Raw genomic sequence first — 11,987 nt, forward strand, 5'->3', positions numbered from 1 at the left:
CAACACTGTAAATGGAAGACAGACGGACGGACAGACAGAAACTTCGCCGCCCGTAGATCTTAACGATAAAGAAATGTGGAAAAGAGGACAACAGAGTGATCCTTATTTATCGAAATTAATTGGATGTTTAAATGGGGAAGAAGTTGAAATAAAGGATGCTCGAGAGAAGAGAAAATTTGACTTTTATCTGCGACATTCCTGTCTCGACGATGATGGACTGCTTTACCGTTTCGTTGACGAAAACACTGGACTTTATCCACCGTTTAGCTCCAGATTGAAGCTGTGTGTACCAGAGAAGTTGAAGAGTGAAGTACTTAAATCTTCGCATGATGATTTATTATCTGCGCACTTAGGACATGGAAAGACATTGTTTAAGGTCCTAGAGAATTATACTTGGGACGGAGTAGTCAAAGATGTCAGTAACTATTGCAAAAGTTGTATCACTTGTCTTCAGTATAATCCTGACAACAGCAGAAAGATGGGATTTATGAACTCGAGGAAAGCTACTGCGCCTGGATACAAAGTGTTTCTGGACATTTTTGGACCACTGCCTACAAGTACGAAGGGGAGATACAAGTACTGTTTAGTCATTCAAGATGAGTTCTCAAGGCACATTAGTTTGACACCGCTTAGAACTACAACGGCGAGGACGATCTCGCAAGCATTCTTGAAGTACTGTTTTCATTCAGGATTTCCGAAATACGTTGTCAGTGACAACCAGAGTGTATTTCGAAGCAAACTGTATTCACAAACGTTGCGTTCTGTGAATTGCAAGCCTGTCTATATTACGCCATATAGACCGAAGGGAAATAAATCAGAAGCAGCGATTAAGATAATCAAGCAAGCACTGGGAAAGTTTTGTAAGGAACACTCGTCGTGGGCTGAAAACTTGGACGCGATAAGTTTTGCCATTAATAATGCAACGAATTCGATGACTGGGTTGAAGCCGTCATTTTTGTTCTTTGGACGTGATTTGTACACACCGCATGACACTCGGAAAATGGAGCTTCAGAGGGAAGATGGAACCGGGGAGGACGTCACGGCGGGGAGACAGATGGATTACGTCATACAGTTAAAGGAAAGAATGGGCGCGGCTTTCGAATTTGCAAGAGCAAAAGAAGAAAAGACGAGGCAAAAGGCGTCTAAGGCCTACAATAAGGGCAGAAGAAGGGTTAATCTTCGTGTCGGAGATCGAGTACTGCTTCAAGAGCATAGAATTTCGTCTGCTTTTAATAAGCAAACTGCGTGCTTTTTCCCGAAATTCAAAGGGATCTACAGAATTCTGAATTTCACTACTCCAAATAATGTTGTTTTGGAAAAGGAAGGTGAGGGGAAGAGAGTTCTGGCTAACGTTGACCAGCTGAAGGTCATTCCGAGAAGAAATTTGAGAAGTGTGAGGGAAAGCACTCGTCCCTAAATTCTACCCTGAGAATCCATCTCAAGGGGAGGGGGTAGAAGGGCTGTGAAAAATGATGGAAAGGAAGCCGAGTGAACGACTTCTAGTTTGTACAGTAGTTAATTAAGTTCCTGATTTATTGTCGCTACACATTAGAGTTCTGGTAAATTCATTTCTTGTGAATGTAAGATTTAAAATTACGGACTGTTGTATTTTATGTTATGTCAACCTTTTGCCGATAAAGGGTGTTGACAATTGTCAACATGAAGACATGAGAATTTCATCGGTAAGAGAATGCTGAAGGATGGCAGTTCGATGCTCGGAAAAGGAAGGGAAAGTTTCCTTATAGATGGAAAAATGGGGAAGCCATTTTTAAGTCGGGTCGTATGATCGAACGATAGAACTTTTTGAAAGCATTTGAAGCTGAAATTCGGCAGGAGTCGAACCAAGTACCGCAGAAGTCCCAGACGCAAGGACTAGGGGACTAAGGAGCCGGGAGTTCTTCGGATGGACCGAGGAGGAGGCTGAGTCGACCCTAGAGCGGGAGCCGGGCATGTTCTTTGGAAGGTGGAGGAGCTGAATCTGTCTGCACCTGGGAGCAGTCCAGATGACCAGATGACCAGATGTCCAGGAGATTCCAGGATTCCGGAGGAAGAAACCGTGTGGAAATAGGACATTTAGTTCAGTGAAATCGAGACTCTTCTTTTTCAGAGAGACGTTTTTGACGTGTAGTGAAAATAACATTTTTCAGTGAACTTTTTTTTCTTTTTTTTCAGATACAGTGCTTAACTTTTCTCAGTGACTTTAAGACAATTCACACAGACTGAAATTTAAATTTCAGATTGAATTGTAACGCTGGGGAGGGGGAATCTGTTACCCTGCCCCCGTGTCAGGGCAACAGTGTTTTTTTTCTTATTTAAATATTTTATTAATATGTTAATTAATTAGGTAATTACGTGTATATTATGTGATAAGGGTATCTCAATTTATTATGCATTTTTAGGTTAGTATATTATTCCATGTATAAATACCATGTAGCTCTCTGTTCTTGCTTCGTGTTTCGAACGTTCAAAAGAAAGGCGGGCAGTTTAGCTGTTAAAGATTAAAAATTTTGAAAGAAGGGCGGTTGGCAGCAGACGCCGACCAAACGTATATAAACTCCCAGATGAGAGTAGGGGAGGTCGGCTGTTGGAACTGAGACTTGGAAGGGAGAGGCTGTTTTTGCTTCGGTTAGCTAGGACCGGAGGACAGGTCTCCCGAAACGGATGCTGTAAGAGATTGGATTGCCGGGCAAGCTAGTGCCTTGGTATCCAGTTTACAGGTAATAAGGTAGTTGTACTGGATGTTATTTTGAAGTAATTACGGTGCGCCGGGCAGCCTAGTGCCTTGTCACCGTGGAGGTTGAGAAATGTACACGTCGGGCGGCCTAGCGCCTGTTAAGACGTTTCTTGGAGTAACGCGAGTCTACCTTGTGACAAGCGTACTTCAGATGTAATTCATAAAATGTAAAGCATCCAGGTACAAACAATAGAGATTCCAACATCAAAATTAGAGTTTTGGCCCGATAATTAATTAGAGAAATGAACGTTCGGAAACGACTTGTATATACTTCAAATTTTACGTTAATTAAACTTATAGAAAATACCAAAAATTTCCGTTTTTAATTTCACACAAGCTGGACAAGGTAATTTATCCCCCTGATCATAAAGGTTTCGCAAAAGGTTTTCCGTTGTCTCTTGTAGTTAATTATATAATTATGTTGACTTGTAGCAACCCACGTGCATTGTCGTACAAAGAAAGATACCCCTAGACAAATCTGAGCCGGGTACGAAGTGCACCGAACCTCGAGTGCGGAGGTAAAGTGTGGGGGGCAAGACGAGTAACACATGTTACACGCACAGAAAGATTAATGGCCCCTTCAGTGAATCGCACAGAAAAATCATTAATGTTCCCTTCTAGCTATATAGATTTTATCTCTTGCGTGCCGGCAGGACATGGAGGCAATTAATTATGCTTACCCGCTCTTCTCCTATTGTATAGCTGAGCGGGTGGTTATAAAACATGAGAAAATAAGAAAATTGAGAAATTCAGTTTTTGTACAATATATTGTTGTAAAACACTTTTTACCAGGGTTTCAGATTTGGGGGCTATCAACTAGCAGTAATTATTCAAAATCTCACTTGTGGACATATTATTTTGCCACATGTATTTCAATCTTAAATATTTTATCAGGACTCGAACCCCGAGCCTTTTGTTTACAAGACAACAATATTATCATTTTGCCATCAGAGGAGGCTTCATATTTTATGAGGACTTAAACCCAAACCTCCACACCTGAAAAATTAGGGTATAAGCCCCTCTTGCCATTGTCTTAAGTATGGGTAAATCTATCTGTTGAGCCCTCGCCTTTTCTACACTAGAAATTCAGAATTTCTTAAAAATCAGAGCATATCACACCTGAAGAATTGGGGTACAGGCCCCATCTTGGCATTGTTTTAAGTGTAAACAAATCTGATTGTTCAATCAAATAGCCTCGCCTTTTCTACACTTGTAAGTGGCGCTGTCCCCACCACAAATACAACTACTACAGTAATTGAATCATTCAGCCCTAGTCAATATTTTACTGCATCAGAAAGTTTGTTATTAATCTAATAAGTTTCCTATTTTGTGCTATTCTAACGCAAACGTTGTTTAATTCACTGGTTATAATGCAAACTTTTGCACAAATTCGATATATTCACTACCTTCAAACCAAACAATTGTACTTATTTAGCGCATTTCATTTATATTTCTTGTAATTAACTTATGTTTCTTATAATTAACAAACTAAACTAATTACTTTGGCATGTTAAAAACCTTATTTTTTACTATTTCCTATTCTATCAGGTTCTATATTGCTGTTTTTATCAATTATGTAAGACCACACTCTGGTAAATGCACATATATTCTCTTTTATACACACACACACACACACACACACATTTACACACTTATACGAACATACATCTGACGTTTTTCAATATTTTGCTATGAAGTTTGCATCCACGCTATTCAAACAAGGGCAGGCAATGTAGTATTTATGAGTATTAGTAATCCCAAAGTGGTGTTTTTGGTGTCCAAGTTCAGATGAGAGGCTGCTATGTGCCTTTTGCAGGGATTGCATGTGAAGTGTATGCATATTGAGCATTATTGAGTGTGTAGGCTTCCAAGTTTTGCTGTTATTTTCCTATAATTCTGTGAGACTGTAGAGAGTTCTCCCTTTTCAACCAGTTTTCTTTCATTGATTGGATACTTTTTGGGAACTTAGCAGTTTTTTATGTTATGAAGCAGATTGTTGTAGAATATTTTGCATGGTCTTTTGTGATATTGAGTGCCTGCTGTAACGGAAGTAAGTATCTTTCCTTCTTGTGTTGATGTTCTCGTGTAGGTTTCCTATTTTCGGTCAAGTTGCAGTAGGGAACTTAGCAGTTTTTATGTTATGAAGCAGATTGTTGTAGAATATTTTGCATGGTCTTTTGTGATATTGAGTGGGTGCTGTAATGGTAGTAAGTATCTTTCCTTTTTGTGTTGATGTTCTTGTGTAGGTTTCCTATTTTCTGTCAAGTTGCAGTACTTAGAATAATCGCTACTGTCTTATTGATCTACGAAGCTCCTTTGAATAATCATTTGCATGTGACCCTATACTCCACGTTGTACTTTGTTCTGGTAGCTATCTTTTGAAGCCTTGGCATTCTGCTAGTACAGTATTATTATCGTAGAGGTAAATTAGTTCGTGAAAATATGTATTTTTCTGATTAACTATAGTCGCTTAGTTGTTCTAGCAGGTATAAGTAGTTACTGCTGATGTTGTTAATTTTCTATTCGCAGGGGCTATGTATGATGTAGCGTATTTGTGTCGGCTGTCCCTTTTATTCCTATGTTGTTGAGTTTCTCCATAAGCATGTCCTGTTTTACTCTATTCTATGCCTTGTTGCTGCTAGATATCTGAGGTATGTTGCTGGTTCATATCTGAGTTAGCTTGTTTGACTATCTATTATTTTTGCTATGGCTGTGGCTATTGATGTCCCTTTCTGAATTCCATGTTGGTTTCTGTTTATCCTTGTTGCTGCTTGTTATCTGAGTTAGGTTGTTTGACTTCAGGACTATCCTTTTTTAACTTTATTGTTGATTGCTGTTTTGTTTATTTCCTTATTTGTTTTTATTTGTTTACTGATTCTATTTGTTTTGTGTCTTGTAATATTATTTACTATAGTAACAAAATTATTTTCCTTCCATCCCACATTTATTATTCTGAGCAACAGAACTTCTCCTTCTTTCCTATATATTTGATTATTTCTGGTGTAAAGTACATTTTTTTCAAAGTGAATGTTTTAAAAGTACAATTTTTACAAAGTTAATGTTTTAAAAGTACAATTTTTACAAAGTTAATGTTTTAAAAGTACAATTTTTACAAAGTTAATGTTTTAAAAGTACAATTTTTACAAAGTTAATGTTTTAAAAGTACAATTTTTACAAAGTTAATGTTTTAAAAGTACAATTTTTACAAAGTTAATGTTTTAAAAATACTATTCTTTCAAAGTTAATAATTTAAGAGTACAATTCTTCTGCTATTTGAACTTTTGTACAATTTTGTTATTTTTGTTAAAATAAATATGTTAGTTGATATAAAATTACAGTAAATTTTCAGGTATTTATATATTAAATTTCAAAATAGTGTTATTTGCTAAAGATAGCGGACAAAATAAATTAAACTTTGACAAATACTGAACAAGAAATATACAAGTATGGTGATAAATATCAATTTTTAAAAATAATTTTGTTACTATAGTAAATAATATTACAAGACACAAAACAAATAGAATCAGTAAACAAATAAAAACAAATAAGGAAATAAACAAAACAGCAATCAACAATAAAGTTAAAAAAGGATAGTCCTGAAGTCAAACAACCTAACTCAGATAACAAGCAGCAACAAGGATAAACAGAAACCAACATGGAATTCAGAAAGGGACATCAATAGCCACAGCCATAGCAAAAATAATAGATAGTCAAACAAGCTAACTCAGATATGAACCAGCAACATACCTCAGATATCTAGCAGCAACAAGGCATAGAATAGAGTAAAACAGGACATGCTTATGGAGAAACTCAACAACATAGGAATAAAAGGGACAGCCAACACAAATACGCTACATCATACATAGCCCCTGCGAATAGAAAATTAACAACATCAGCAGTAACTACTTATACCTGCTAGAACAACTAAGCGACTATAGTTAATCAGAAAAATACATATTTTCACGAACTAATTTACCTCTACGATAATAATACTGTACTAGCAGAATGCCAAGGCTTCAAAAGATAGCTCCCAGAACAAAGTACAACGTGGAGTATAGGGTCACATGCAAATGATTATTCAAAGGAGCTTCGTAGATCAATAAGACAGTAGCGATTATTCTAAGTACTGCAACTTGACAGAAAATAGGAAACCTACACAAGAACATCAACACAAAAAGGAAAGATACTTACTACCATTACAGCACCCACTCAATATCACAAAAGACCATGCAAAATATTCTACAACAATCTGCTTCATAACATAAAAACTGCTAAGTTCCCTACTGCAACTTGACCGAAAATAGGAAACCTACACGAGAACATCAACACAAGAAGGAAAGATACTTACTTCCGTTACAGCAGGCACTCAATATCACAAAAGACCATGCAAAATATTCTACAACAATCTGCTTCATAACATAAAAAACTGCTAAGTTCCCAAAAAGTATCCAATCAATGAAAGAAAACTGGTTGAAAAGGGAGAACTCTCTACAGTCTCACAGAATTATAGGAAAATAACAGCAAAACTTGGAAGCCTACACACTCAATAATGCTCAATATGCATACACTTCACATGCAATCCCTGCAAAAGGCACATAGCAGCCTCTCATCTGAACTTGGACACCAAAAACACCACTTTGGGATTACTAATACTCATAAATACTACATTGCCTGCCCTTGTTTGAATAGCGTGGATGCAAACTTCATAGCAAAATATTGAAAAACGTCAGATGTATGTTCGTATAAGTGTGTAAATGTGTGTGTGTGTGTGTGTGTGTATAAAAGAGAATATATGTGCATTTACCAGAGTGTGGTCTTACATAATTGATAAAAACAGCAATATAGAACCTGATAGAATAGGAAATAGTAAAAAATAAGGTTTTTAACATGCCAAAGTAATTAGTTTAGTTTGTTAATTATAAGAAACATAAGTTAATTACAAGAAATATAAATGAAATGCGCTAAATAAGTACAATTGTTTGGTTTGAAGGTAGTGAATATATCGAATTTGTGCAAAAGTTTGCATTATAACCAGTGAATTAAACAACGTTTGCGTTAGAATAGCACAAAATAGGAAACTTATTAGATTAATAACAAACTTTCTGATGCAGTAAAATATTGACTAGGGCTGAATGATTCAATTACTGTAAAATATTAGTCTCAGATTGAAGTAAATAAAGTGTAAACAATACCCTTTGTTTGTAAAATAGGATTGTTAATTCCTTTGATAGCAGAAATATAAAGTTGTACACATTAATTTGAGAGTTTTAGCAATATTTGTCCTGAAATGGATATAAATGTAACTTGTTAAGCGTGCCAAATACGAAATATTTAAAAAACAGTACAGTATAACCTCAATTTTGAAAGCTAACAGTACTCTAGTGTTTCTACATAGGCGTCTGTAGTGGTAAAATACATCCAGTCCTTAAGATTTTTGGCCATCCATTCATCCTCAGCGTCACGATTAGTCCCAAAAGCAAAAAAAGCGAAATCTTGTGTTTGTTATAATTTCTACTTTTCATGCAATCACATACACTATAGTACTAAGTTTAGTGAATTTTGGCGTCTTCCTGATTGGTCTGTTAAAGTTAGTAATCAATAAAAATATGCGTACATAGAAAAAATCCTGAAATAGTTGGATTCTCAAAAGTATGTACAATCAGTGTTCTTGCTACATTTAGCACCTAATAAAATATAAATTGAAGTCTAGTTAGTGTTGGGCTGTAAAATGTTTTGGTACATGTAGTTACTTGAAATAGCAAATATTGGCTGTGTAACTGGTAAAGCCCTCAAAAAAATCAACTTCCTTTCCTCGTAGTACTCCCTGAAAATGCTTCTTGCACGCTAATAAGGCTCTGGCGTGTGTTCCTATGCCTCCTACTAGCCTCTGTAAAATTCATATTGACCAGTGCTTAACCATTCAACATGCTGTAGAGCCTAAGCTTTAAGCTTCAGTCAGTGGAAATTTAGTTCTCAGGGACATATAGTGATTGTAGAATAAAAAAAGAAGCCTCAAATAATACAGCATAACAGATACAAATAACCCCTGGTGTTAATCAAACACTCAAAAAGTCAAGTAGTACTTGAAACGTACCCCGAATAAAAGACTATAAGGGTAAATAGCATGGTAAGAAAAGTTTGGCAGGTGGACTTAAGAGCCACGTAGTCATCTGCTAACATCGTCTTGTCCTGTGATTTGTCATTATATTGTTAAGTAGTTATATTTAAGGGATGAAAGAAACAATATTAATAAACATTCAGTTATAGTACTCTTGGTAAAGGGGTTTCAGTGCTTAGAGAGATAATAATTTTAGTTACAGTAAAAGTTTGGCCTCTTATAAGTGCAAAAAAAAGTACAAATATTAAACATTTCATACAGTTTATCTAGAAAGCAAAAGCAAAAATACAATAACTGCGCAACATACTTAAAAAATAAGCAAACCATGATATTCTACTGCCCCATAATAAGTCTAAAATATACTCGAAAATACTCTGACATAAGGTTGACGGCTATCTGAGATCGAAATTTTCAAGCTTTCTCTCATGCATAAAGTGGCTCTAGGAATCACTAAGCCTCAATAAAAATGGAAACATGCAGTAAAAGGACTTGGAGAGTTGTGGTGATCACATCATATGAAAAACATGCAAGAACAAGAATATATGGAACCCTACTCATATATTTAAGAAACTTTACCTACCCTAACAGTAAGAAAATACCGAGGAAACTCTAAAATAAACAAACTTTCCTACGAAGCAAACCAAAAATACCGTAGTGGAAGTCAATAAACCCTAACAACAACAACAACAACAAGATTCAACAACTACATCAAAACAAAAAACAACAATAATAATAATAATAATAATAATAGTAATAATAAAGTTTGTGGGTACAGTTTTACTTAAAAGTACTTCTTCCTTAGTGATTAGAGAAATTCTTTAAATAAAGAACAAAACTCAAAGTTAAGAATTAATAAATATAAGATACAAAAGGCAATAAATAGAAAAATTAATAAAAGAAGTTGAAAAAATTATCTTTGCAAGTCTAAACTGGAATAAACACTCCTGCCAGAATAGATGAAATTGTGATATTAGAGTAAAACATAGAAATAAACTTTTAAAATAGCAAGTTAAAAGTTGAAAAATGTCTTTGTGAGTCCAAAATTTAATAAAAAATGTTTCCTGAATAGAAGAAATTGTGATAATAGAGTAAAAAAATGGAAATAAACTTTTAAAATAACAAGTTAAAAGTTGAAAAATGTCTTTGTGAGTCCAAAATTTAATAAAAAATGTTGTCTGAATAGAAGAAATTGTGATATTAGAGTAAAAAATAAACCTAAATTTCAGCTAAAGTTGAAGAAACACAGTTTGTGTGTCTAAATTGCCATGCGAACTCTTGCTTGAATCGTTCAAATACCGTTTTCTGAGTAAAAATACACAAAAAATGCGAAATATTGTCCCTAACAGTAAAAACATCTGGTCAATTTTACGTGAATCCTGATGTATATAAGGCAATAATCAAATGGTCCGTGGTTCGCAACCCCGAAATAAGGGCAAATAGTGGCTGCCATCCACTTTAACTTGTAGATACTGGAACTGAATGTTCCTAGTTCAGCCAAATTCCTTACGGTTTTGGTCAAATAGTCTTTGCAATGTTACAAAAGGCGGCAGAAATACCGCGTAGATTACTTCCACCAAATAAAATTGGAACCTCAAAAAAAATCAATACTCGTGTGTAAAAATTTGGCGACACTTGACTTCCATTCAACTTCGGAAGAAGACCAAGCGAAGGGGGCCGTAACAATGGCGACCCTTTCTTCCCCCACGCGTGTCCATGAACGCGCGCGGTTTGGGGGTGCCGATGAATGCAACCACATAACAGGTTCTTCCGTAACAGGTTAATATTAATAACATATCTTCTGCCCACATACTTCGTTTGCATATAGAATACATCGTTCAATTTCTTCGCCTTTAAAGCGAACATGTGTTATAATATCTTCTACCTCCGATCGAATGCGTCGACACCGGTTGAATTCGGGTAAATCCGGATCCTTAATTATACCAAATATGAGTCACCACCGACGCCAAAATGGCCGGACGTGACGCCTTAGAATAGGCCGAAAGTGTCTTTTGTACCTTAATGGAAAAACCATTAATTCCAAGTTCCCACGTGTGCATAAAGCACCCCTGACTCATATCCGGCAGAAACGCATATATAATATACAACAATAGTGTTAGGTTAGAGTAAAAACGAACTCCACAATAGTGTATTTTGTACCTTAATGGAGAAACCATTAATTCCAAACTCCAACGTCAGTATAAATCATCTGTGACTCATATCCGGCAGAAACGCATTAATAAAATACAACAATAGTGTTAGCTTACGTCAAAAACGGAATACATAATAGTGTCTTTTGTGCACTAATGGAAAACCATTAATTTCAAACTCACACGTGTGCATGAGTCATCGATGACTCATCTCCTCCTCCACCCACGACACGTGGCGCTTGATTAATTAACAATAGCGTCACCCCTCGAAAATGAATAAAAAAGCCATTAATGTCAATTAAAGGGTCTATTGTTTGGTCTAAAGGGTAGTATCATCTACTGAGAGTTACTCCATAAACATTTATACTTACTTTCTCACATGGAAGACTGAAAAATACACAGATATTACCTAATGTCTTTCTCCTGTGCTCTTCTGATTGTATATCACCCTTTGAAGATCCGCAGTTTCACACAAAAACAATACTGTTACGCACGACAGTTTTAAACCGTATAAACAGAGGACGCTTAGCACTAAAACTAGCTCATTTTCTCTTCTGAAGAATTGCGAAACACTCTGAAAGTAAAACCACCTCCCTTGGTTCCCTGTCACTCGTCAACGACCCCAACAATCCATTGATTAGCATAGCTGGACACGCCACTTATTTCCTGGTAGCCTGCAGCACGGTATTGACATGCGTGGGTTTTGATTTCATCGAACGATTCGCATTTCCCGCCTGGTGTTCGATTTTGTAAGTAAACAAACATTTCGATCTCTTTCTCTTTCGAAACAATTTCTGGACTTATTTAACTCGAGTTTGAGTTTCAGTTTTACTTTGTGCAAAGAAGGGTTAATCGGGACTGGGCCTACAGTTTAAAGTGGAATCCGAACCACTTCTGCCTCCACCGGGTATCGAACCCGGGACCCCTTGATTACAAGGCGACGACGCCATCGGAACTCGAATTGGATGCCACATTTGGTATCGAGACG

At 36.2% G+C, this 11,987-nt stretch overlaps 1 protein-coding gene across 2 annotated transcripts in view; it reads right to left on the reverse strand.

Moving 5' to 3' along the window:
* Positions 1-11,656, reverse strand: part of LOC145990330 (pickpocket protein 28-like) — a 104,412-nt gene extending 92,756 nt beyond the window's left edge. Inside the window, exon 1 of one of the 2 annotated variants that reach the window (XM_083126021.1) lies at positions 11,409-11,656. The gene's annotated coding sequence lies outside the window, so the exon portion shown is untranslated. Of the gene's footprint in view, positions 1-11,370 lie in introns of both variants that reach the window. The other variant, XM_083126022.1, reaches the window with a different exon arrangement.
* Between the last annotated feature and the right edge of the window lie 331 nt (positions 11,657-11,987).

The sequence above is a fragment of the Lepisma saccharinum genome, chromosome 7 (assembly GCF_977018435.1).
Source record: "Lepisma saccharinum chromosome 7, izLepSacc3.1, whole genome shotgun sequence".
NCBI lineage: Eukaryota > Metazoa > Arthropoda > Insecta > Zygentoma > Lepismatidae > Lepisma > Lepisma saccharinum.